Source organism: Salmo salar, chromosome 07 (genome assembly GCF_965601325.2).
Source record: "Salmo salar chromosome 07, fSalSal1, whole genome shotgun sequence".
Taxonomy (NCBI): Eukaryota; Metazoa; Chordata; class Actinopteri; order Salmoniformes; family Salmonidae; genus Salmo; species Salmo salar.
Genome location: NC_138297.1, coordinates 759,118 through 786,104, shown reverse-complemented (window position 1 = coordinate 786,104; position 26,987 = coordinate 759,118). Strand labels below are relative to the sequence as shown.

Below are 26,987 nucleotides of genomic sequence, written 5' to 3'. Positions count from 1 at the left end.
TTTGCGCTCTTGAATGGAATCTCACACCCGTTTACATTGATATCCCCAACAAACATTATTTCAGTCTTCTCTATATTAACTTTAGCACCCGATGCCTTGCCATATATATCTATGATCCCCATAATGCTTCCAATACTTTCTATATCCTTCACAGTACAAGTAGTGTCATCAGCGTACTGATGTACAACACTGACACCACCACCTGGGATTCCAACACCCCTTACTTCTTTATTACTATTTATCAATGTAGCTAACGGTTCTGTAGAAACACTGTACAGCAGAGCTGACAAAGGACAGCCCTGCCTTACTGACCTCTCCACAGGGAAAGTATCTGTTAACACTCCGTTACATTTAACACAACTTTTAGCCCCACTATACAACAGGTTGATCCAAGATACAAACTTTGGCCCAAACCCAAACCTCTCCAAAGTCTGTAATAAAAAGCTGTGCTCCACTCTATCGAAAGCTTTGTTAAAGTCCAAACTTAAAACTATACCACCTTCATTTTTCATTTGATTAACAACATCCCTAATTGTACAAATTACATCTGAAATATCTCTTCCAGGTATGCCGTAGGCTTGTGTTGATTCAATAATACTCCCAATCACCTTTTTCATCCTATTCGCTAACACTTTAGTCAGTATCTTATAATCCGAATTTAGAAGGCTAATAGGCCTATAATTTTCTAACTTTAATCTACTGCCCCTATTTTTGAATAAGATCGTTAACATTCCAGTTGACATAGACTCAGGGATTTCCTTATTCTCTTCCATATAATGAAACACCCTCACTAAAATGGGTGCCAAAATATCTACAAAGACTTTATAGAACTCATTTGTTAAACCATCCAAACCCGGACTTTTATTACCTTGCGTGCTAACAATTGCTTCCTTGATTTCCATAATCGAAATCTCTTCATCACACATCATTCTATCTGCCTGCGATACTTTGGCACTAATTGTATCCAACACTTTTACAACACACACTTTATCTACATCATTCTTTTTGTAAAGATTTCTGTAAAAGGTTTCAACTGTCTCTAAGATCCCAACAAAATCGTTTACCTTTACACCTCTTTCATCTTCCAACTCTACAATGTAACTCTTAGTTTGTTTTCTTTTTTCCAGACCCAAAAAAAAGGATGTACATTTCTCTCCCTCCAAAGCGTACTGTGCCCTGCTCCTAACAATAGCACCCAAACATTTATTTTTTTCATAACGACCCAGCTCTGCATGGATTTTCAAATAATTCACAACATCATAGTCTGGATCCGTATCAGCCTTTTCAAGTTCATGCAACATCCTATTCCTAAGCATTATTTCTTTCTGCTTATCTAAACGGTTATGATTTTTTGCGTACCTAATACTCCTATTTTTTACTTTTACTTTCACTTCCTCCCACCATAAACACACATTCTCTTTTAACAGTACATTAGACATTTCATCATTAATACATTCAACAATTTCATTTCTATATCCTTCCTCCTTTAACAGACTGGCATTTAAACACCAGACACCTCCCCCTCTCCTCTCCACACCAAAACCCATTTGAAATGACATTACTGCATGATCACTATATGCTGTAAAGGTATATGACACCTTCTTAACATTCTGCACCAATTCTTGTTTTGCTAGACATAAATCAATTCTGCTTTGTTTTAATTCCTTTAGAACCACCTGCCTTCTAGAGAATACTCTTCTGTTTGGATTTTCAGCCCTCCATATATCTACTAGATTCTCCTCATTCATAAGTTTCCATAATGCATTTCTAGAAGAGTCATATCTGAATTTAGCACAACTAGAGGCATCCATTCTACTACACCTCACATTAAAATCTCCTATCAGTATACAGTTTTCTGAGCACAGTGTTTTTAATTTGTGAAACATTTCTCTCCTTTCAGATTCAATGTTTGAAGCATAAACATTAATTAAACGAAAAACTACATTTTGAACTTCAAATTCAATTACAATAAGTCTGCCATCATTGTCAGCATATATTTCTTTTACATTTTGCACCACATCATTTTTTATCAAAATAGCCACACCACATGTTTTATCCCCTCCATGACTACAAAAAATTAAATCTGACCATTTACTCTTAATCTCCTGCATTTTGGAGTCTGTCCAATTGGTCTCTTGAAAACACAACATGTCTGCCTTAACAGACACTAATACCTGCTCAAATTTGCTCATGTTTCTCAAACTGTTACCATTTAGGGATGCGACTGTAATCATTATGAATGTGTGCAGAAGTATAATCAGAGCCAAACAAGTCCTTAAAAATCCTACTTTTTCTTTTTTCCAAAACCCATCATCTCCCTGGTTTTCGACAATGACCTCTTATTTTTTACAAACAACTGAAGATCCTCACTATCTATTTCATCATCCGTCTCTTTATTTGGATTTTTGGGGGGATCGGCGGGGAAGCCTTTTGAAAAGTGCGCTTTAACAGTGCCCGTGACTTCAGTGGACCCAGCCCACTCTTTGGTGTAATTTTTACACAGGCTTAAAGCTGGCTCAGGCACCTGAGAAGCACCTTGCACCATCTCTACCTGTGTATGTCTTTCACCCATCATGTGCTGCTGTTCCACCTTGTCAGCAGCAGAGACTAAAACGGCGTCTCGTGCTTTGCCAGGAGACATTACAGGCTCTTCAAGCTTATCTGCCACTGTCTCTGGAGTCACACTCTCCATGTCACTCTCATCCTCCCTCTCCATAGGCACACTCCCCTCTTCCTCAGACGTGAGGTCCATTGTTTGCAAAAGTAAGTGATTTTCTCCCTTATTACAGCTACATCTAACTTTAGGTCTGTCACACATTTTGCACACATTTCCTATGTTCCGACATTCTCTGGCATAATGCCCTTGTTCACTACATTTGTGGCATGTGAATTCCGGACATTCCTTAAGTATGTGCCCCGGCTGAATACATAATCTACATACCTTCACTTGATTGTCGTGGATTACACGAAAATATTCAAATCCCTCGACAGTGTTAAATTTTGTAGAATATGGCAAGGATTGCACATTGTCTGTAAACTTTACCTTGCAAAATCTTGTCCCATCTACAATGTCCGTTCCTGGCCACATCCTCCTCTTGATTGGCGTGGTCGCCTTCACCTTCCAGCCTTTTAGTTTCTCTTCTATCTCCTCATCCGTAATGTATGCGGGCAAGTTCAAAAAGGACACCACCAGCTCATCGTTCCCTAGTTCTTTAGCCATGATTTGACAGTTCTTTATCTTTAGCCCGTCTATTAGTCTTTCTTTTCCATTTACATGAGACATTGTTACTTCATACTTATTCCCGTCTTTCATTCGACATCCCAGTATTGTTCCGCAAACTTCCTTTATTCCTCTCAGCAATTCCATCGTTGTTATTTTCCCTTCTCCACTTATTTCCACGTTCACCGTCAGTTCCTTCTCATATGTTCTTTTTTTCAGTTCTTCGTTTAACATTCTGATTTCACTGTTGTCCTTTCTCGTCGTCGTTTGTATTCTTGATGTCGAAGCCATGTTGTCCGTCCGGTTATTTTAAGCAATATCCCCCAAACAGCTCACGCTGATGGGGGACAATAGCAAAAACGTTTCACAGAAACTTCACTACAGTCACTCACAAACTTTCAAACTTATAAGTCAACTAGACCTCCAAAAAAAACGATATTCTCTCTCAAGCACTCAGACGCCTGCTTCTCTTCCACTTCCTGAAACTCCAAAAAGGGGCGTGTGAAGCAAACGTGATAACCACTAGACCACAGAAACTACTGCTACAATTAGCTGCGAGGAGTAAATCGAATTTTACAGATATTCATGGCACGTATTCGAATTTCCAAAATACAGAATTCATGAAAATAACAATTCTTTGTTGAAAGTACAGTACCTACTGCACGTGTCAAAGAGCTCTGTTTCCGCCCGGTTTCAAACCGAGGACCTTTCGCGTGTTAAGCAAACGTGATAACCGCTACACTACAGAAACTGCTTCAACAATTATCTGCAAGGAGTAAACCGAATTTTACAGATATTCATGGCACGTGTTCAAATTTCCAAAATTAGGCATTTATGAAAATAACTATTCTCTGTTAATAGTACAGTACCTACTGCACATGTCAAAGAGCACTGTTTCCTCCCGGTTTCAAACTGAGGACCTTTCACGTGTAAAGCGAACGTGATAACCACTACACTACAGACACTGCTGCTACATTCAGCTGCAAGGAGTAAACCGAATTTTACAGATATTCATGGCACGTGTTGAAATTTCCAAATTTAGGCATTTATGAAAATAACTATTCTCTTTTAAAAGTACTGTACCTACTGCAGGTGTCAAAGAGCACTGTTTCCGCCCGGTTTCGAACCGAGGACCTTTCGCGTGTAAAGCGAACGTGATAACCACTACACTACAGAAACTTCTGCTTGATTTTCCTGCAAGAAGTAAACCGAATTTTACAGATATTCAGGGCACGTATTCGAATTTCCAAAATAAAGAATTCATGAAATTTTCTGTTACCACTACGGTAAATCACAATGTGTCAATGAGTGTTGTTTCCGCCCGGTTTCGAACCAGGGACCTTTCGCGTGTGAAGCAAACGTGATAACCACTACACTACAGAAACTGCTGCTACATTTAGCTGCGAGGAGTAAACCGAATTTTACAGATATTCATGGCACGTATTCGAATTTCCAAAATACAGAATTCATGAAAATAACAATTCTTTGTTGAAAGTACAGTACCTACTGCACGTGTCAAAGAGCTCTGTTTCCGCCCGGTTTCGAACCGAGGACCTTTCGCGTGTTAAGCGAACGTGATAACCACTACACTACAGAAACTTCTGCAACAATTATCTGCAAGGAGTAAACCGAATTTTACAGATATTCATGGCACGTATTCGAATTTCCAAAATAAAGAATTCATGAAATTATTCTGTTACCACTATGGTACTTCAGAATGTGTCAATGAGCATTGTTTCCGCCCGGTTTCGAACCAGGGACCTTTCGCGTGTGAAGCGAACGTGATTTTTTTTTTTATTTTATTTTTTTTTATTATCAAAAATGTTTGTTTACAATATTTACAGTACAATCTACTGTTTACAGTACAATCCACAGAGAACAATACAGAAGACACTAGACTAACAGAGGCAGGTGAACAATTCACCCCCTATCAAATTATCAACAAAGAAAATATCAAAACAGTGCTTTCAAAAATTATAAGTGATACCTCCACTCTCCTCTCGTGAAATTAACCCACTCCCTTCAACAAAAGACTCATCAAAATGTTCCATCCCATAATTAAACAACATATCTATGTGTTTACTGAACAGTGCTATAAAGATACTCCACACCTGAACCCTCTTTCTGTCAAAAGAAACATAATTCCTCCTACAAAAAATAGCATACCTCACAAAACTCAAAACCATATTCAACAAACACACATTAGCACCCTCACATTTACCAGACACTCCAAATAACAAAAGTTCCTCCCACGCATACTTTTTCACGAAATCTCCCCCCCAGTTTCTACATAACATTTCCTTAACTTTACAAAAAAAATATTTTAAATCCTCACATTCTATAAACAAATGCATAAGAGTTTCCGGGAAACGTCCACATACGTCGCATTCCCTTTCTATCTCACAATTAATTTTCTTTAGCACCACCTTTGTAAATATTCTATTATGTCTTAGTTTGAAATCATTATTTTCACACTCCTTACTATTATATTTTACATTTAAATTTCCCCATATCTTTTTTTCATCCAATTCCGGAAAAACTACTTTCCAAAATTTCTCAGCAGCCGGCCTTCTACACACTTTTCCTACCATTATTCTATACAATCTTTTCACTGGTATACTAGATAAATGTACTTTCTTCTTACTGCTACCAATGAACAAATTAGGAAATACAAATAAATCTTCTCTTTCAACTTCACTATTTATTAAATCAACCCATGCTCTTGGTATACTATTCTTTATCTTGTCATACATATTATTCACTGTTCCCCTTCCCACCTCTTCATCCCATTCATTGATTATGTCAAAAATAGCTTCCCCAGGTAAAAACCCTGGAATTACCTCATATGTATAATCTTTTATTTGCCGTAGACCTGCACTCATAAATACTTTATTATACAAAACTTTTTCTTTGTTCTTGATTTTCTCATTCAGAAATATAGGTTGATTCATAATCAGGTCAATATGTCCACATTCATAATATACATTAGGCAACAACTCTGCCCATGCATTTAGCACCTCTTTATAAAAATCTGGTACCTTTTCAAACATTGCCCTTTTAAGCCCCATCAATAAACCATTATCCTCACAACCACCACTCTCCTCTAAGTAGACTCTAAAGAAGTGTTTCCAGCCATAATCTTCACTGTCATACAAATATTTCTTTACTGTTTTTATCCTAATAGCTTTTCTTTTGACATCTAAATCTACAAGTTTTAAACCTCCATCCACATAGTCAGCAATCAATGTTTTCTGAGATATTCTCACTCCTTTACCATCCCATATAAAATTTGACACCACATTATTCAATTCATTTAGGACCCACTCCGGCATGTCCAGGACTCCCAAAACATACACAAATTTGGATAATACCAAAGCATTTGCAACAATTACTTTCCCTTGTAACTTTAGTTTTCTATTTTTCCAGAAATTCAACGTTAGCTTGACTTTATTAAGGATCCCAGTCCAAGTTATATCTTTTGCCTCTTTCTCCTTTACACCAATGTTTACTCCCAGCACTTTAATAAAATCCTTTGCGCTCTTGAATGGAATCTCACACCCGTTTACATTGATATCCCCAACAAACATTATTTCAGTCTTCTCTATATTAACTTTAGCACCCGATGCCTTGCCATATATATCTATGATCCCCATAATGCTTCCAATACTTTCTATATCCTTCACAGTACAAGTAGTGTCATCAGCGTACTGATGTACAACACTGACACCACCACCTGGGATTCCAACACCCCTTACTTCTTTATTACTATTTATCAATGTAGCTAACGGTTCTGTAGAAACACTGTACAGCAGAGCTGACAAAGGACAGCCCTGCCTTACTGACCTCTCCACAGGGAAAGTATCTGTTAACACTCCGTTACATTTAACACAACTTTTAGCCCCACTATACAACAGGTTGATCCAAGATACAAACTTTGGCCCAAACCCAAACCTCTCCAAAGTCTGTAATAAAAAGCTGTGCTCCACTCTATCGAAAGCTTTGTTAAAGTCCAAACTTAAAACTATACCACCTTCATTTTTCATTTGATTAACAACATCCCTAATTGTACAAATGACATCTGCAATATCTCTTCCAGGTATGCCGTAGGCTTGTGTTGATTCAATAATACTCCCAATCACCTTTTTCATCCTATTCGCTAACACTTTAGTCAGTATCTTATAATCCGAATTTAGAAGGCTAATAGGCCTATAATTTTCTAACTTTAATCTACTGCCCCTATTTTTGAATAAGATCGTTAACATTCCAGTTGACATAGACTCAGGGATTTCCTTATTCTCTTCCATATAATGAAACACCCTCACTAAAATGGGTGCCAAAATATCTACAAAGACTTTATAGAACTCATTTGTTAAACCATCCAAACCCGGACTTTTATTACCTTGCGTGCTAACAATTGCTTCCTTGATTTCCATAATCGAAATCTCTTCATCACACATCATTCTATCTGCCTGCGATACTTTGGCACTAATTGTATCCAACACTTTTACAACACACACTTTATCTACATCATTCTTTTTGTAAAGATTTCTGTAAAAGGTTTCAACTGTCTCTAAGATCCCAACAAAATCGTTTACCTTTACACCTCTTTCATCTTCCAACTCTACAATGTAACTCTTAGTTTGTTTTCTTTTTTCCAGACCCCAAAAAAAGGATGTACATTTCTCTCCCTCCAAAGCGTACTGTGCCCTGCTCCTAACAATAGCACCCAAACATTTATTTTTTTCATAACGACCCAGCTCTGCATGGATTTTCAAATAATTCACAACATCATAGTCTGGATCCGTATCAGCCTTTTCAAGTTCATGCAACATCCTATTCCTAAGCATTATTTCTTTCTGCTTATCTAAACGGTTATGATTTTTTGCGTACCTAATACTCCTATTTTTTACTTTTACTTTCACTTCCTCCCACCATAAACACACATTCTCTTTTAACAGTACATTAGACATTTCATCATTAATACATTCAACAATTTCATTTCTATATCCTTCCTCCTTTAACAGACTGGCATTTAAACACCAGACACCTCCCCCTCTCCTCTCCACACCAAAACCCATTTGAAATGACATTACTGCATGATCACTATATGCTGTAAAGGTATATGACACCTTCTTAACATTCTGCACCAATTCTTGTTTTGCTAGACATAAATCAATTCTGCTTTGTTTTAATTCCTTTAGAACCACCTGCCTTCTAGAGAATACTCTTCTGTTTGGATTTTCAGCCCTCCATATATCTACTAGATTCTCCTCATTCATAAGTTTCCATAATGCATTTCTAGAAGAGTCATATCTGAATTTAGCACAACTAGAGGCATCCATTCTACTACACCTCACATTAAAATCTCCTATCAGTATACAGTTTTCTGAGCACAGTGTTTTTAATTTGTGAAACATTTCTCTCCTTTCAGATTCAATGTTTGAAGCATAAACATTAATTAAACGAAAAACTACATTTTGAACTTCAAATTCAATTACAATAAGTCTGCCATCATTGTCAGCATATATTTCTTTTACATTTTGCACCACATCATTTTTTATCAAAATAGCCACACCACATGTTTTATCCCCTCCATGACTACAAAAAATTAAATCTGACCATTTACTCTTAATCTCCTGCATTTTGGAGTCTGTCCAATTGGTCTCTTGAAAACACAACATGTCTGCCTTAACAGACACTAATACCTGCTCAAATTTGCTCATGTTTCTCAAACTGTTACCATTTAGGGATGCGACTGTAATCATTATGAATGTGTGCAGAAGTATAATCAGAGCCAAACAAGTCCTTAAAAATCCTACTTTTTCTTTTTTCCAAAACCCATCATCTCCCTGGTTTTCGACAATGACCTCTTATTTTTTACAAACAACTGAAGATCCTCACTATCTATTTCATCATCCGTCTCTTTATTTGGATTTTTGGGGGGAGCGGCGGGGAAGCCTTTTGAAAAGTGCGCTTTAACAGTGCCCGTGACTTCAGTGGACCCAGCCCACTCTTTGGTGTAATTTTTACACAGGCTTAAAGCTGGCTCAGGCACCTGAGAAGCACCTTGCACCATCTCTACCTGTGTATGTCTTTCACCCATCATGTGCTGCTGTTCCACCTTGTCAGCAGCAGAGACTAAAACGGCGTCTCGTGCTTTGCCAGGAGACATTACAGGCTCTTCAAGCTTATCTGCCACTGTCTCTGGAGTCACACTCTCCATGTCACTCTCATCCTCCCTCTCCATAGGCACACTCCCCTCTTCCTCAGACGTGAGGTCCATTGTTTGCAAAAGTAAGTGATTTTCTCCCTTATTACAGCTACATCTAACTTTAGGTCTGTCACACATTTTGCACACATTTCCTATGTTCCGACATTCTCTGGCATAATGCCCTTGTTCACTACATTTGTGGCATGTGAATTCCGGACATTCCTTAAGTATGTGCCCCGGCTGAATACATAATCTACATACCTTCACTTGATTGTCGTGGATTACACGAAAATATTCAAATCCCTCGACAGTGTTAAATTTAGTAGAATATGGCAAGGATTGCACATTGTCTGTAAACTTTACCTTGCAAAATCTTGTCCCATCTACAATGTCCGTTCCTGGCCACATCCTCCTCTTGATTGGCGTGGTCGCCTTCACCTTCCAGCCTTTTAGTTTCTCTTCTATCTCCTCATCCGTAATGTATGCGGGCAAGTTCAAAAAGGACACCACCAGCTCATCGTTCCCTAGTTCTTTAGCCATGATTTGACAGTTCTTTATCTTTAGCCCGTCTATTAGTCTTTCTTTTCCATTTACATGAGACATTGTTACTTCATACTTATTCCCGTCTTTCATTCGACATCCCAGTATTGTTCCGCAAACTTCCTTTATTCCTCTCAGCAATTCCATCGTTGTTATTTTCCCTTCTCCACTTATTTCCACGTTCACCGTCAGTTCCTTCTCATATGTTCTTTTTTTCAGTTCTTCGTTTAACATTCTGATTTCACTGTTGTCCTTTCTCGTCGTCGTTTGTATTCTTGATGTCGAAGCCATGTTGTCCGTCCGGTTATTTTAAGCAATATCCCCCAAACAGCTCACGCTGATGGGGGACAATAGCAAAAACGTTTCACAGAAACTTCACTACAGTCACTCACAAACTTTCAAACTTATAAGTCAACTAGACCTCCAAAAAAAACGATATTCTCTCTCAAGCACTCAGACACCTGCTTCTCTTCCACTTCCTGAAACTCCAAAAAGGGGCGTGTGAAGCGAACGTGATAACCGCTACACTACAGAAACTGCTTCAACAATTATCTGCAAGGAGTAAACCGAATTTTACAGATATTCATGGCACGTGTTGAAATTTCCAAATTTAGGCATTTATGAAAATAACTATTCTCTTTTAAAAGTACTGTACCTACTGCACGTGTCAAAGAGCACTGTTTCCGCCCGGTTTCGAACCGAGGACCTTTCGCGTGTAAAGCGAACGTGATAACCACTACACTACAGAAACTGCTGCTTGATTTTCCTGCAAGAAGTAAACCGAATTTTACAGATATTCAGGGCACGTATTCGAATTTCCAAAATACAGAATTATGAAAATAACAATTCTTTGTTGAAAGTACAGTACCTACTGCACGTGTCAAAGAGCTCTGTTTCCGCCCGGTTTCGAACCGAGGACCTTTCGCGTGTTAAGCGAACGTGATAACCACTACACTACAGAAACTTCTTCAACAATTATCTGCAAGGAGTAAACCGAATTTTACAGATATTCATGGCACGTGTTCAAATTTCCAAAATTAGGCATTTATGAAAATAACTATTCTCTGTTAATAGTACAGTACCTACTGCACATGTCAAAGAGCACTGTTTCCTCCCGGTTTCAAACTGAGGACCTTTCACGTGTAAAGCTAACGTGATAACCACTACACTACAGAAACTGCTGCTTGATTTTTCTGCAAGGAGTAAACCGAATTTTAAAAATATTCATGGCACGTATTGGAATTTCCAAAATAAAGAATTCATGAAATTTTCTGTTACCACTATGGTACTACAGAATGTGTCAATGAGCGTTGTTTCCGCCCGGTTTCGAACCAGGGACATTTCGCGTGTGAAGCGAACGTGATAACCACTACACCACAGAAACTACTGCTACAATTAGCTGCAAGGAGTAAACCGAATTTTAAAAATATTCATGGCACGTATTCGAATTTCCAAAATAAGGGATTAATGAAATTCTTTGTTAACACTATGGTACTTCTTGAATGTGTCGATGAGCGTTGTTTCCGCCTGGTTTCGAACCAGTGACCTTTCGCGTGTGAACAAACGTGATAACCACTACACTACAGAAAATGCTGCTACATTACTGCGAGGAGTAAACCGAATTTTACAGATATTCATGGCACGTATTCGAATTTCCAAAATACAGAATTCATGAAAATAACAATTCTTTGTTGAAAGTACAGTACCTACTGCACGTGTCAAAGAGCTCTGTTTCCGCCCGGTTTCGAACCGAGGACCTTTCGCGTGTTAAGCGAACGTGATAACCGCTACACTACAGAAACTGCTTCAACAATTATCTGCAAGGAGTAAACCGAATTTTACAGATATTCATGGCACGTGTTCAAATTTCCAAAATTAGGCATTTATGAAAATAACTATTCTCTGTTAATAGTACAGTACCTACTGCACATGTCAAAGAGCACTGTTTCCTCCCGGTTTCAAACTGAGGACCTTTCACGTGTAAAGCGAACGTGATAACCACTACACTACAGAAACTGCTGCTACATTTAGCTGCAAGGAGTAAACCGAATTTTACAGATATTCATGGCACGTATTCGAATTTCCAAAATACAGAATTTATGAAAATAACAATTCTTTGTTGAAAGTACAGTACCTACTGCTCTTGTCAAAGAGCTCTGTTTCCGCCCGGTTAAAAACCGAGGACCTTTCGCGTGTTAAGCGAACGTGATAACCGCTACACTACAGAAACTGCTTCAACAATTATCTGCAAGGAGTAAACCGAATTTTACAGATATTCATGGCACGTGTTGAAATTTCCAAATTTAGGCATTTATGAAAATAACTATTCTCTTTTAAAAGTACTGTACGTGTCAAAGAGCACTGTTTCCGCCCGGTTTCGAACCGAGGACCTTTCGCGTGTAAAGCGAACGTGATAACCACTACACTACAGAAACTGCTGCTTGATTTTCCTGCTAGAAGTAAACCGAATTTTACAGATATTCAGGGCACGTATTCGAATTTCCAAAATACAGAATTTATGAAAATAACAACTCTTTGTTGAAAGTACAGTACCTACTGCACGTGTCAAAGAGCTCTGTTTCCGCCCGGGTTCGAACCGAGGACCTTTCGCGTATTAAGCAAACGTGATAACCACTACACTACAGAATCTTCTTCAACAATTATCTGCAAGGAGTAAACCGAATTTTACAGATATTCATGGCACGTGTTCAAATTTCCAAAATTAGGAATTTATGAAAATAACTATTGTCTGTTAATAGTACAGTACCTACTGCACATGTCAAAGAGCAGTGTTTCCGCCCGGTTTCAAACTGAGGACCTTTCACGTGTAAAGCTAACGTGATAACCACTACACTACAGAAACTGCTGCTTGATTTTTCTGCAAGGAGTAAACCGAATTTTAAAAATATTCATGGCACGTATTGGAATTTCCAAAATAAAGAATTCATGAAATTTTCTGTTACCACTATGGTACTACAGAATGTGTCAATGAGCGTTGTTTCCGCCCGGTTTCGAACCAGGGACATTTCGCGTGTGAAGCGAACGTGATAACCAATTCACCACAGAAACTACTGCTACAAATAGCTGCAAGGAGTAAACCGAATTTAAAAAATATTCATGGCACGTATTCGAATTTCCAAAATAAGGGATTAATGAAATTCTTTGTTAACACTATGGTACTTCTTGAATGTGTCGATGAGCGTTGTTTCCGCCTGGTTTCGAACCAGTGACCTTTCGCGTGTGAACAAACGTGATAACCACTACACTACAGAAAATGCTGCTACATTTACCTGCGAGGAGTAAACCGAATTTTACAGATATTCATGGCACGTATTCGAATTTCCAAAATACAGAATTCATGAAAATAACAATTCTTTGTTGAAAGTACAGTACCTACTGCACGTGTCAAAGAGCTCTGTTTCCGCCCGGTTTCGAACCGAGGACCTTTCGCGTGTTAAGCGAACGTGATAACCGCTACACTACAGAAACTGCTTCAACAATTATCTGCAAGGAGTAAACCGAATTTTACAGATATTCATGGCACGTGTTCAAATTTCCAAAATTAGGCATTTATGAAAATAACTATTCTCTGTTAATAGTACAGTACCTACTGCACATGTCAAAGAGCACTGTTTCCTCCCGGTTTCAAACTGAGGACCTTTCACGTGTAAAGCGAACGTGATAACCACTACACTACAGAAACTGCTGCTACATTTAGCTGCAAGGAGTAAACCGAATTTTACAGATATTCATGGCACGTATTCGAATTTCCAAAATACAGAATTTATGAAAATAACAATTCTTTGTTGAAAGTACAGTACCTACTGCTCTTGTCAAAGAGCTCTGTTTCCGCCCGGTTAAAAACCGAGGACCTTTCGCGTGTTAAGCGAACGTGATAACCGCTACACTACAGAAACTGCTTCAACAATTATCTGCAAGGAGTAAACCGAATTTTACAGATATTCATGGCACGTGTTGAAATTTCCAAATTTAGGCATTTATGAAAATAACTATTCTCTTTTAAAAGTACTGTACGTGTCAAAGAGCACTGTTTCCGCCCGGTTTCGAACCGAGGACCTTTCGCGTGTAAAGCGAACGTGATAACCACTACACTACAGAAACTGCTGCTTGATTTTCCTGCTAGAAGTAAACCGAATTTTACAGATATTCAGGGCACGTATTCGAATTTCCAAAATACAGAATTTATGAAAATAACAACTCTTTGTTGAAAGTACAGTACCTACTGCACGTGTCAAAGAGCTCTGTTTCCGCCCGGGTTCGAACCGAGGACCTTTCGCGTATTAAGCAAACGTGATAACCACTACACTACAGAATCTTCTTCAACAATTATCTGCAAGGAGTAAACCGAATTTTACAGATATTCATGGCACGTGTTCAAATTTCCAAAATTAGGAATTTATGAAAATAACTATTGTCTGTTAATAGTACAGTACCTACTGCACATGTCAAAGAGCAGTGTTTCCTCCCGGTTTCAAACTGAGGACCTTTCACGTGTAAAGCTAACGTGATAACCACTACACTACAGAAACTGCTGCTTGATTTTTCTGCAAGGAGTAAACCGAATTTTAAAAATATTCATGGCACGTATTGGAATTTCCAAAATAAAGAATTCATGAAATTTTCTGTTACCACTATGGTACTACAGAATGTGTCAATGAGCGTTGTTTCCGCCCGGTTTCGAACCAGGGACATTTCGTGTGTGAAGCGAACGTGATAACCACTACACCACAGAAACTACTGCTACAATTAGCTGCAAGGAGTAAACCGAATTTTAAAAATATTCATGGCACGTATTCGAATTTCCAAAATAAGGGATTAATGAAATTCTTTGTTAACACTATGGTACTTCTTGAATGTGTCGATGAGCGTTGTTTCCGCCTGGTTTCGAACCAGTGACCTTTCGCGTGTGAACAAACGTGATAACCACTACACTACAGAAAATGCTGCTACATTTACCTGCGAGGAGTAAACCGAATTTTACAGATATTCATGGCACGTATTCGAATTTCCAAAATACAGAATTCATGAAAATAACAATTCTTTGTTGAAAGTACAGTACCTACTGCACGTGTCAAAGAGCTCTGTTTCCGCCCGGTTTCGAACCGAGGACCTTTCGCATGTTAAGCGAACATGATAACCGCTACACTACAGAAACTGCTTCAACAATTATCTGCAAGGAGTAAACCGAATTTTACAGATATTCATGGCACGTATTGAAATTTCCAAATTTAGGCATTTATGAAAATAACTATTCTCTTTTAAAAGTACTGTACGTGTCAAAGAGCACTGTTTCCGCCCGGTTTCGAACCGAGGACCTTTCGCGTGTAAAGCGAACGTGATAACCACTACACTACAGAAACTGCTGCTTGATTTTCCTGCTAGAAGTAAACCGAATTTTACAGATATTCAGGGCACGTATTCGAATTTCCAAAATACAGAATTTATGAAAATAACAATTCTTTGTTGAAAGTACAGTACCTACTGCACGTGTCAAAGAGCTCTGTTTCCGCCCGGTTTCAAACCGAGGACCTTTCGCGTGTTAAGCGAACGTGATAACCACTACACTACAGAAACTGCTTCAACAATTATCTGCAAGGAGTAAACCGAATTTTACAGATATTCATGGCACGTGTTCAAATTTCCAAAATTAGGAATTTATGAAAATAACTATTCTCTGTTAATAGTACAGTACCTACTGCACATGTCAAAGAGCACTGTTTCCTCCCGGTTTCAAACTGAGGACCTTTCACGTGTAAAGCGAACGTGATAACCACTACACTACAGAAACTGCTGCTTGATTTTTCTGCAAGGAGTAAACCGAATTTTACAAATATTCATGGCACGTATTGGAATTTCCAAAATAAAGAATTCATGAAATTTTCTGTTACCACTATGGTACTACAGCATGTGTCAATGAGCGTTGTTTCCGCCCGGTTTCGAACCAGGGACCTTTCGCGTGTGAAGCGAACGTGATTTTTTTTTTTTTTTATTTTTTTTTTATTATCAAAAATGTTTGTTTACAATATTTACAGTACAATCTACTGTTTACAGTACAATCCACAGAGAACAATACAGAAGACACTAGACTAACAGAGGCAGGTGAACAATTCACCCCCTATCAAATTATCAACAAAGAAAATATCAAAACAGTGCTTTCAAAAATTATAAGTGATACCTCCACTCTCCTCTCGTGAAATTAACCCACTCCCTTCAACAAAAGACTCATCAAAATGTTCCATCCCATAATTAAACAACATATCTATGTGTTTACTGAACAGTGCTATAAAGATACTCCACACCTGAACCCTCTTTCTGTCAAAAGAAACATAATTCCTCCTACAAAAAATAGCATACCTCACAAAACTCAAAACCATATTCAACAAACACACATTAGCACCCTCACATTTACCAGACACTCCAAATAACAAAAGTTCCTCCCACGCATACTTTTTCACGAAATCTCCCCCCCAGTTTCTACATAACATTTCCTTAACTTTACAAAAAAAATATTTTAAATCCTCACATTCTATAAACAAATGCATAAGAGTTTCCGGGAAACGTCCACATACGTCGCATTCCCTTTCTATCTCACAATTAATTTTCTTTAGCACCACCTTTGTAAATATTCTATTATGTCTTAGTTTGAAATCATTATTTTCACACTCCTTACTATTATATTTTACATTTAAATTTCCCCATATCTTTTTTTCATCCAATTCCGGAAAAACTACTTTCCAAAATTTCTCAGCAGCCGGCCTTCTACACACTTTTCCTACCATTATTCTATACAATCTTTTCACTGGTATACTAGATAAATGTACTTTCTTCTTACTGCTACCAATGAACAAATTAGGAAATACAAATAAATCTTCTCTTTCAACTTCACTATTTATTAAATCAACCCATGCTCTTGGTATACTATTCTTTATCTTGTCATACATATTATTCACTGTTCCCCTTCCCACCTCTTCATCCCATTCATTGATTATGTCAAAAATAGCTTCCCCAGGTAAAAACCCTGGAATTACCTCATATGTATAATCTTTTATTTGCCGTAGACCTGCACTCATAAATACTTTATTATACAAAACTTTTTCTTTGTTCTTGATTTTCTCATTCAGAAATATAGGTTGATTCATAATCAGGTCAATATGTCCACATTCATAATATACATTAGGCAACAACTCTGCCCATGCATTTAGCACCTCTTTATAAAAATCTGGTACCTTTTCAAACATTGCCCTTTTAAGCCCCATCAATAAACCATTATCCTCACAACCACCACTCTCCTCTAAGTAGACTCTAAAGAAGTGTTTCCAGCCATAATCTTCACTGTCATACAAATATTTCTTTACTGTTTTTATCCTAATAGCTTTTCTTTTGACACCTAAATCTACAAGTTTTAAACCTCCATCCACATAGTCAGCAATCAATGTTTTCTGAGATATTCTCACTCCTTTACCATCCCATATAAAATTTGACACCACATTATTCAATTCATTTAGGACCCACTCCGGCATGTCCAGGACTCCCAAAACATACACAAATTTGGATAATACCAAAGCATTTGCAACAATTACTTTCCCTTGTAACTTTAGTTTTCTATTTTTCCAGAAATTCAACGTTAGCTTGACTTTATTAAGGATCCCAGTCCAAGTTATATCTTTTGCCTCTTTCTCCTTTACACCAATGTTTACTCCCAGCACTTTAATAAAATCCTTTGCGCTCTTGAATGGAATCTCACACCCGTTTACATTGATATCCCCAACAAACATTATTTCAGTCTTCTCTATATTAACTTTAGCACCCGATGCCTTGCCATATATATCTATGATCCCCATAATGCTTCCAATACTTTCTATATCCTTCACAGTACAAGTAGTGTCATCAGCGTACTGATGTACAACACTGACACCACCACCTGGGATTCCAACACCCCTTACTTCTTTATTACTATTTATCAATGTAGCTAACGGTTCTGTAGAAACACTGTACAGCAGAGCTGACAAAGGACAGCCCTGCCTTACTGACCTCTCCACAGGGAAAGTATCTGTTAACACTCCGTTACATTTAACACAACTTTTAGCCCCACTATACAACAGGTTGATCCAAGATACAAACTTTGGCCCAAACCCAAACCTCTCCAAAGTCTGTAATAAAAAGCTGTGCTCCACTCTATCGAAAGCTTTGTTAAAGTCCAAACTTAAAACTATACCACCTTCATTTTTCATTTGATTAACAACATCCCTAATTGTACAAATTACATCTGCAATATCTCTTCCAGGTATGCCGTAGGCTTGTGTTGATTCAATAATACTCCCAATCACCTTTTTCATCCTATTCGCTAACACTTTAGTCAGTATCTTATAATCCGAATTTAGAAGGCTAATAGGCCTATAATTTTCTAACTTTAATCTACTGCCCCTATTTTTGAATAAGATCGTTAACATTCCAGTTGACATAGACTCAGGGATTTCCTTATTCTCTTCCATATAATGAAACACCCTCACTAAAATGGGTGCCAAAATATCTACAAAGACTTTATAGAACTCATTTGTTAAACCATCCAAACCCGGACTTTTATTACCTTGCGTGCTAACAATTGCTTCCTTGATTTCCATAATCGAAATCTCTTCATCACACATCATTCTATCTGCCTGCGATACTTTGGCACTAATTGTATCCAACACTTTTACAACACACACTTTATCTACATCATTCTTTTTGTAAAGATTTCTGTAAAAGGTTTCAACTGTCTCTAAGATCCCAACAAAATCGTTTACCTTTACACCTCTTTCATCTTCCAACTCTACAATGTAACTCTTAGTTTGTTTTCTTTTTTCCAGACCCAAAAAAAAGGATGTACATTTCTCTCCCTCCAAAGCGTACTGTGCCCTGCTCCTAACAATAGCACCCAAACATTTATTTTTTTCATAACGACCCAGCTCTGCATGGATTTTCAAATAATTCACAACATCATAGTCTGGATCCGTATCAGCCTTTTCAAGTTCATGCAACATCCTATTCCTAAGCATTATTTCTTTCTGCTTATCTAAACGGTTATGATTTTTTGCGTACCTAATACTCCTATTTTTTACTTTTACTTTCACTTCCTCCCACCATAAACACACATTCTCTTTTAACAGTACATTAGACATTTCATCATTAATACATTCAACAATTTCATTTCTATATCCTTCCTCCTTTAACAGACTGGCATTTAAACACCAGACACCTCCCCCTCTCCTCTCCACACCAAAACCCATTTGAAATGACATTACTGCATGATCACTATATGCTGTAAAGGTATATGACACCTTCTTAACATTCTGCACCAATTCTTGTTTTGCTAGACATAAATCAATTCTGCTTTGTTTTAATTCCTTTAGAACCACCTGCCTTCTAGAGAATACTCTTCTGTTTGGATTTTCAGCCCTCCATATATCTACTAGATTCTCCTCATTCATAAGTTTCCATAATGCATTTCTAGAAGAGTCATATCTGAATTTAGCACAACTAGAGGCATCCATTCTACTACACCTCACATTAAAATCTCCTATCAGTATACAGTTTTCTGAGCACAGTGTTTTTAATTTGTGAAACATTTCTCTCCTTTCAGATTCAATGTTTGAAGCATAAACATTAATTAAACGAAAAACTACATTTTGAACTTCAAATTCAATTACAATAAGTCTGCCATCATTGTCAGCATATATTTCTTTTACATTTTGCACCACATCATTTTTTATCAAAATAGCCACACCACATGTTTTATCCCCTCCATGACTACAAAAAATTAAATCTGACCATTTACTCTTAATCTCCTGCATTTTGGAGTCTGTCCAATTGGTCTCTTGAAAACACAACATGTCTGCCTTAACAACTAATTACACTCAACAGAGAAGTTGGGGATGAACGTTGGACCGCATTCATGTAAAGTACTGGCTCTACCATAGAGATTCATCCACTTACTATAATAGCTGTGTTGCAATATTGATACAACTTGATTTTCTGCAAAGTCCTCCAATTAATGCACAGGTCCATGATATCAGATGTCTTTCATAAAGGCACAGAAGGGATTTGAACCCATGATCTTCGGTTTACAAGACCAACGCCTTACCACTTGGCCACCATGCCACTCTACATTCTGAATTATATATCAACATTCAGGAAAGTAGTAGTTGTGTAAATGTGAATTTGGCACGCAAATAAACTCAGTGGAGAATCTTGGGATTGAACCGAGGACCTCATCCATATTTTGCATGCACTCCCCCTCTGAGCTTCCATCCCATTTCATTTGCAGATAAAATGCAATATCAATACAATGTACTTTTTATATACACCACTCCATTGAAACTACAAGGAAATGATAGCAGCAATTCTTAAACCAGGTACAGACTGGGATTGAACCCATAAACTTCAGTTTTTGAAAATGACGCCATAAAAGATGGCAATCATGCCACTTCTGTTCTATAATTGTACGAACAGGGATTGAAGGAATGTTCTTCAGATTACAAAACCAAATTATTTAGCACATCTCTGTTTCCTGCTTAGAATTACAACATTCTGTAAAGTAGGAGTTGGGTCAATGCAATAATTTTAAATGGAGAAGCTGGGGATTGAACCCAGGACCTCATACATGCAAAGCATGCGCTCTACCACTGAGCTACATCCCCGTTCTGGAAGACATAAAAAATGTTTCTTTTTTTATTTTATTTCACCTTTATTTAACCAGGTAAGCTAGTGGAGAACAAGTTCTCATTGAGAACTGCAACCTGGCCAAGATAAAGCAAAGCAGTGCGACACAAACAACAACATAGAGTTACAAATGGAATAAACAAGCGTACAGTCAATAACACAATAGAAAAAAAGAAAGTCTATATTCAGTGTGTGCAAATGGCATGAGGAGGTAAGGTAATAAATAGGCCATGGTAGTGAGGTAATTACAATTTAGCAAATTAACACTGGAGTGACAGATGAGCAGATGATGATGTGCAAGTACAAATACTGGTGTGCAAAAGAGCAGAAAGTAAATAAAAACAATATGGGGATGAGGTAGGTAGATTGGGTGGGCTATTTACAGATGGCCTATGTACAGCTGCAGCGATCGGTTAGCTGCTCAGATAGCTGATGTTTAAAGTTAGTGAGGGAAATATAAGTGTCCAGGTTCAGCGATTTTTGCAATTCGTTCCAGTCATTGGCAGCAGAGAACTGGAAGGAAAGGCAGCCAAAGGAGGTGTTGGCTTTGGGGATGACCAGTGAGATATATCTGCTGGAGCGAGTGCTACGGGTGGGTGTTTTTATCGTGACCAGTGAGTTGAGATAAGGCGGAGCTTTACCTAGCATAGACTTATAGATGACCTGGAGCCAGTGGGTCTGGTGACGAATAGGTAGCGAGGGCCAGCCGACTAGAGCATACAGGTCGCAGTGGTCATATCAATACAATTTACCTTTTCTTTACACTGTTCTAATGAAAGTACATTTCCATAATATCAGCTATCTTCCATAAACGTCAAACAAGGATGAACCCATGTGCTTCAGTTTACAGAAACAGATGATTTAGCATATCTATTTCCTTCTTAGAATGTCAACATTCTGGAAAGTGGGAGTTGTGCAAAAGCTAATTTAACAACGAATTACACTCAACAGAGAAGTTGGGGATTAACGTTGGACCGCATTCATGTAAAGTACTGGCTCTAGCATAGAGATTCATCCCCTTACTATAATAGCTGAGTTGCAATATTGATACAACTTGATTTTCTGCAAAGTCCTCCAAGTAAAGCACAGGTCTATGATATCAGATGTCTTTCATAAAGGCACAGAAGGGATTTGAACCCATGATCTTCGGTTTACAAGACCAACACCTTACCACTTGGCCACCATGCCACTCTACGTTCTGAATTATATCTCAACATTCAGGAAAGTAGTAGTTGTGTAAATGTGAATTTGGCACACAAATAAACTCAGTGGAGAATCTTGGGATTGAACCGAGGAGCTCATACATATTTTGCATGCACTCCCCCTCTGAGCTTCCATCCCATTTCATTTGCAGATAAAATGCAATATCAATACAATGTACTTTTTATATACACCACTCCATTGAAACTACAAGGAAATGATAGCAGCAATTCTTAAACCAGGTACAGACTGGGATCGAACCCATAAACTTCAGTTTTTGAAAATGACGCCATAAAAGATGGCAATCATGCCACTTCTGTTCTATAATTGTACGAACAGGGATTGAAGGGATGTTCTTCAGATTACAAAACCAAATTATTTAGCACGTCTCTGTTTCCTGCTTAGAATTACAACATTCTGTAAAGTAGGAGTTGGGTCAATGCAATAATTTTAAATGGAGAAGCTGGGGATTGAACCCAGGACCTCATACATGCAAAGCATGCGCTCTACCACTGAGCTACATCCCCGTTCTGGGAGAGACAAAAAATGTTTCTTATTTTATTTTATTTCACCATTATTTAACCAGGTAAGCAAGTGGAGAACAAGTTCTCATTGAGAACTGCAACCTGGCCAAGATAAAGCAAAGCAGTGCGACACAAACAACAACATAGAGTTACAAATGGAATAAACAAGCGTACAGTCAATAACACAATAGAAAAAAAGAAAGTCTATATTCAGTGTGTGCAAATGGCATGAGGAGGTAAGGTAATAAATAGGCCATGGTAGTGAGGTAATTACAATTTAGCAAATTAACACTGGAGTGACAGATGAGCAGATGATGATGTGCAAGTACAAATACTGGTGTGCAAAAGAGCAGAAAGTAAATAAAAACAATATGGGGATGAGGTAGGTAGATTGGGTGGGCTATTTACAGATGGCCTATGTACAGCTGCAGCGATCGGTTAGCTGCTCAGATAGCTGATGTTTAAAGTTAGTGAGGGAAATATAAGTGTCCAGGTTCAGCGATTTTTGCAATTCGTTCCAGTCATTGGCAGCAGAGAACTGGAAGGAAAGGCAGCCAAAGGAGGTGTTGGCTTTGGGGATGACCAGTGAGATATATCTGCTGGAGCGAGTGCTACGGGTGGGTGTTTTTATCGTGACCAGTGAGTTGAGATAAGGCGGAGCTTTACCTAGCATAGACTTATAGATGACCTGGAGCCAGTGGGTCTGGTGACGAATAGGTAGCGAGGGCCAGCCGACTAGAGCATACAGGTCGCAGTGGTCATATCAATACAATTTACCTTTTCTTTACACTGTTCTAATGAAAGTACATTTCCATAATATCAGCTATCTTCCATAAACGTCAAACAAGGATTGAACCCATGTGCTTCAGTTTACAGAAACAGATGATTTAGCATATCTATTTCCTTCTTAGAATGTCAACATTCTGGAAAGTGGGAGTTGTGCAAAAGCTAATTTAACAACTAATTACACTCAACAGAGAAGTTGGGGATTAACGTTGGACCGCATTCATGTAAAGTACTGGCTCTAGCATAGAGATTCATCCCCTTACTATAATAGCTGAGTTGCAATATTGATACAACTTGATTTTCTGCAAAGTCCTCCAATTAATGCACAGGTCCATGATATCAGATGTCTTTCATGAAGGGACAGAAGGGATTTGAACCCATGATCTTCGGTTTACAAGACCAACACCTTACCACTTGGCCACCATGCCACTCTACTGTCTGTATTATATATCAACATTCAGGAAAGTAGTAGTTGTGTAAATGTGAATTTGGCACACAAATAAACTCAGTGGAGAATCTTGGGATTGAACCGAGGACCTCATCCATATTTTGCATGCACTCCCCCTCTGAGCTTCCATCCCATTTCATTTGCAGATAAAATGCAATATCAATACAATGTACTTTTTATATACACCACTCCATTGAAACTACAAGGAAATGATAGCAGCAATTCTTAAACCAGGTACAGACTGGGATCGAACCCATAAACTTCAGTTTTTGAAAATGACGCCATAAAAGATGGCAATCATGCCACTTCTGTTCTATAATTGTACGAACAGGGATTGAAGGGATGTTCTTCAGATTACAAAACCAAATTATTTAGCACGTCTCTGTTTCCTGCTTAGAATTACAACATTCTGTAAAGTAGGAGTTGGGTCAATGCAATAATTTTAAATGGAGAAGCTGGGGATTGAACCCAGGACCTCATACATGCGAAGCATGCGCTCTACCACTGAGCTACATCCCCGTTCTGGGAGAGAAAAAATGTTTCTTATTTTATTTTATTTCACCTTTATTTAACCAGGTAAGCAAGTGGAGAACAAGTTCTCATTGAGAACTGCAACCTGGCCAAGATAAAGCAAAGCAGTGCGACACAAACAACAACATAGAGTTACAAATGGAATAAACAAGCGTACAGTCAATAACACAATAGAAAAAAAGAAAGTCTATATTCAGTGTGTGCAAATGGCATGAGGAGGTAAGGTAATAAATAGGCCATGGTAGTGAGGTAATTACAATTTAGCAAATTAACACTGGAGTGATAAATGAGCAGATGATGATGTGCAAGTAGAAATACTGGTGTGCAAAAGAGCAGAAAGTAAATAAAAACAATATGGGGATGAGGTAGGTAGATTGGGTGGGCTATTTACAGATGGCCTATGTACAGCTGCAGCGATCGGTTAGCTGCTCAGATAGCTGATGTTTAAAGTTAGTGAGGGAAATATAAGTGTCCAGGTTCAGCGATTTTTGCAATTCGTTCCAGTCATTGGCAGCAGAGAACTGGAAGGAAAGGCAGCCAAAGGAGGTGTTGGCTTTGGGGATGACCAGTGAGATATATCTGCTGGAGCGAGTGCTACGGGTGGGTGTTTTTATCGTGACCAGTGAGTTGAGATAAGGCGGAGCTTTACCTATCATAGACTTATAGATGACCTGGAGCCAGTGGGTCTGGTGACGAATAGGTAGCGAGGGCCTGCCGACTAGACCATACAGGTCGCAGTGGTCATATCAATACAATTTACCTTTTCTTTACACTGTTCTAATGAAAGTACATTTCCATAATATCAGCTATCTTCCATAAACGTCAAACAAGGATGAACCCATGTGCTTCAGTTTACAGAAACAGATGATTTAGCATATCTATTTCCTTCTTAGAATGTCAACATTCTGGAAAGTGGGAGTTGTGCAAAAGCTAATTTAACAACTAATTACACTCAACAGAGAAGTTGGGGATTAACGTTGGACCGCATTCATGTAAAGTACTGGCTCTACCATAGAGATTCATCCCCTTACTATAATAGCTGTGTTGCAATATTGATACAACTTGATTTTCTGCAAAGTCCTCCAAGTAAAGCACAGGTCCATGATATCAGATGTCTTTCATAAAGGCACAGAAGGGATTTGAACCCATGATCTTCAGTTTACAAGACCAACGCCTTACCACTTGGCCACCATGCCACTCTACGGTCTGTATTATATATCAACATTCAGGAAAGTAGTAGTTGTGTAAATGTGAATTTGGCACACAAATAAACTCAGTGGAGAATCTTGGGATTGAACCGAGGACCTCATACATATTTTGCATGCACTCCCCCTCTGAGCTTCCATCCCATTTCATTTGCAGATAAAATGCAATATCAATACAATGTACTTTTTATATACACCACTCCATTGAAACTACAAGGAAATGATAGCAGCAATTCTTAAACCAGGTACAGACTGGGATCGAACCCATAAACTTCAGTTTTTGAAAATGACGCCATAAAAGATGGCAATCATGCCACTTCTGTTCTATAATTGTACGAACAGGGATTGAAGGAATGTTCTTCAGATTACAAAACCAAATTATTTAGCACATCTCTGTTTCCTGCTTAGAATTACAACATTCTGTAAAGTAGGAGTTGGGTCAATGCAATAATTTTAAATGGAGATGCTGGGGATTGAACCCAGGACCTCATACATGCGAAGCATGCGCTCTACCACTGAGCTACAGTCCAGGTTCAGCGATTTTTGCAATTCGTTCCAGTCATTGGCAGCAGAGAACTGGAAGGAAAGGCAGCCAAAGGAGGTGTTGGCTTTGGGGATGACCAGTGAGATATACCTGCTGGAGCGAGTGCTACGGGTGGGTGTTTTTATCATGACCAGTGAGTTGAGATAAGGCGGAGCTTTACCTAGCATAGACTTATAGATGACCTGGAGCCAGTGGGTCTGGTGACGAATAGGTAGCGAGGGCCAGCCGACTAGAGCATACAGGTCGCAGTGGTCATATCAATACAATTTACCTTTTCTTTACACTGTTCTAATGAAAGTACATTTCTATAATATCAGCTATCTTCCATAAACGTCGAACAAGGATTGAACCCATGTGCTTCAGTTTACAGAAACAGATGATTTAGCATATCTATTTCCTTCTTAGAATGTCAACATTCTGGAAAGTGGGAGTTGTGCAAAAGCTAATTTAACAAGTAAATACAGTCAACAGAGAAGTTGAGGATTAACGTTGGACCGCATACATGTAAAGTACTGGCTCTACCATAGAGATACATCCCCTTACTATAATAACTGTGTTGCCATATTGACACAACTTGCTTTTTCTGCAAAGTCCTCCAATAAAAACACAGGTCCATGATATCCGATGTCTGTCATAAAGGCACGGATGGGATTTGAACCCATGATCTTCGGTTTACGAGACCGACACCTTACCACTTGGCCACCATGCCACTCTACGCTGTTAATGATATATCAACATTCTGGAAAGTAGTAGTTGTGTAAATGTGAATTTGGCACACAAATAAACTCAGTGGAGAATCTTGGGATTGAACCGAGGACCTCATCCATATTTTGCATGCACTCCCCCTCTGAGCTTCCATCCCATTTCATTTGCAGATAAAATGCAATATCAATACAATGTACTTTTTATATACTCCACTCCATTGAAACTACAATGAAATGATAGCAGCAATTCTTAAACCAGGTACAGACTGGGATCGAACCCATGAACTTCAGTTTTTGAAAATGACGCCATAAAAGATGGCAATCATGCCACTTCTGTTCTATAATTGTACGAACA

The 26,987-nt window shown here is 38.4% G+C and overlaps 21 non-coding genes across 21 annotated transcripts; all 21 read right to left on the bottom strand.

Moving 5' to 3' along the window:
* Positions 1-4,326: 4,326 nt before the first annotated feature.
* trnav-uac (transfer RNA valine (anticodon UAC)) lies at positions 4,327-4,399 on the bottom strand. The gene has a single exon. It is a non-coding gene; the product is annotated as a tRNA-Val (tRNA).
* A 133-nt stretch (positions 4,400-4,532) lies between these two features.
* On the bottom strand, positions 4,533-4,605 carry trnav-cac (transfer RNA valine (anticodon CAC)). The gene has a single exon. It is a non-coding gene; the product is annotated as a tRNA-Val (tRNA).
* Positions 4,606-4,746: 141 nt separating this feature from the next.
* trnav-aac (transfer RNA valine (anticodon AAC)) lies at positions 4,747-4,819 on the bottom strand. The gene has a single exon. It is a non-coding gene; the product is annotated as a tRNA-Val (tRNA).
* A 5,830-nt stretch (positions 4,820-10,649) lies between these two features.
* trnav-uac (transfer RNA valine (anticodon UAC)) lies at positions 10,650-10,722 on the bottom strand. The gene has a single exon. It is a non-coding gene; the product is annotated as a tRNA-Val (tRNA).
* Positions 10,723-10,862: 140 nt separating this feature from the next.
* trnav-aac (transfer RNA valine (anticodon AAC)) lies at positions 10,863-10,935 on the bottom strand. The gene has a single exon. It is a non-coding gene; the product is annotated as a tRNA-Val (tRNA).
* A 347-nt stretch (positions 10,936-11,282) lies between these two features.
* trnav-cac (transfer RNA valine (anticodon CAC)) lies at positions 11,283-11,355 on the bottom strand. The gene has a single exon. It is a non-coding gene; the product is annotated as a tRNA-Val (tRNA).
* Positions 11,356-11,700: 345 nt separating this feature from the next.
* On the bottom strand, positions 11,701-11,773 carry trnav-aac (transfer RNA valine (anticodon AAC)). The gene has a single exon. It is a non-coding gene; the product is annotated as a tRNA-Val (tRNA).
* A 560-nt stretch (positions 11,774-12,333) lies between these two features.
* Positions 12,334-12,406, bottom strand: trnav-uac (transfer RNA valine (anticodon UAC)). Its single transcript has one exon. It is a non-coding gene; the product is annotated as a tRNA-Val (tRNA).
* A 141-nt stretch (positions 12,407-12,547) lies between these two features.
* trnai-aau (transfer RNA isoleucine (anticodon AAU)) lies at positions 12,548-12,620 on the bottom strand. Its single transcript has one exon. It is a non-coding gene; the product is annotated as a tRNA-Ile (tRNA).
* A 767-nt stretch (positions 12,621-13,387) lies between these two features.
* Positions 13,388-13,460, bottom strand: trnav-aac (transfer RNA valine (anticodon AAC)). Its single transcript has one exon. It is a non-coding gene; the product is annotated as a tRNA-Val (tRNA).
* Positions 13,461-14,020: 560 nt separating this feature from the next.
* Positions 14,021-14,093, bottom strand: trnav-uac (transfer RNA valine (anticodon UAC)). The gene has a single exon. It is a non-coding gene; the product is annotated as a tRNA-Val (tRNA).
* Positions 14,094-14,234: 141 nt separating this feature from the next.
* Positions 14,235-14,307, bottom strand: trnai-aau (transfer RNA isoleucine (anticodon AAU)). The gene has a single exon. It is a non-coding gene; the product is annotated as a tRNA-Ile (tRNA).
* A 972-nt stretch (positions 14,308-15,279) lies between these two features.
* On the bottom strand, positions 15,280-15,352 carry trnav-uac (transfer RNA valine (anticodon UAC)). The gene has a single exon. It is a non-coding gene; the product is annotated as a tRNA-Val (tRNA).
* Positions 15,353-20,057: 4,705 nt separating this feature from the next.
* On the bottom strand, positions 20,058-20,129 carry trnat-ugu (transfer RNA threonine (anticodon UGU)). The gene has a single exon. It is a non-coding gene; the product is annotated as a tRNA-Thr (tRNA).
* Positions 20,130-20,596: 467 nt separating this feature from the next.
* Positions 20,597-20,668, bottom strand: trnaa-ugc (transfer RNA alanine (anticodon UGC)). The gene has a single exon. It is a non-coding gene; the product is annotated as a tRNA-Ala (tRNA).
* A 1,138-nt stretch (positions 20,669-21,806) lies between these two features.
* On the bottom strand, positions 21,807-21,878 carry trnat-ugu (transfer RNA threonine (anticodon UGU)). Its single transcript has one exon. It is a non-coding gene; the product is annotated as a tRNA-Thr (tRNA).
* Positions 21,879-22,345: 467 nt separating this feature from the next.
* Positions 22,346-22,417, bottom strand: trnaa-ugc (transfer RNA alanine (anticodon UGC)). Its single transcript has one exon. It is a non-coding gene; the product is annotated as a tRNA-Ala (tRNA).
* A 1,678-nt stretch (positions 22,418-24,095) lies between these two features.
* On the bottom strand, positions 24,096-24,167 carry trnaa-cgc (transfer RNA alanine (anticodon CGC)). The gene has a single exon. It is a non-coding gene; the product is annotated as a tRNA-Ala (tRNA).
* A 1,136-nt stretch (positions 24,168-25,303) lies between these two features.
* trnat-ugu (transfer RNA threonine (anticodon UGU)) lies at positions 25,304-25,375 on the bottom strand. Its single transcript has one exon. It is a non-coding gene; the product is annotated as a tRNA-Thr (tRNA).
* Positions 25,376-25,842: 467 nt separating this feature from the next.
* trnaa-cgc (transfer RNA alanine (anticodon CGC)) lies at positions 25,843-25,913 on the bottom strand. Its single transcript has one exon. It is a non-coding gene; the product is annotated as a tRNA-Ala (tRNA).
* A 652-nt stretch (positions 25,914-26,565) lies between these two features.
* Positions 26,566-26,637, bottom strand: trnat-cgu (transfer RNA threonine (anticodon CGU)). Its single transcript has one exon. It is a non-coding gene; the product is annotated as a tRNA-Thr (tRNA).
* Positions 26,638-26,987: the final 350 nt, after the last annotated feature.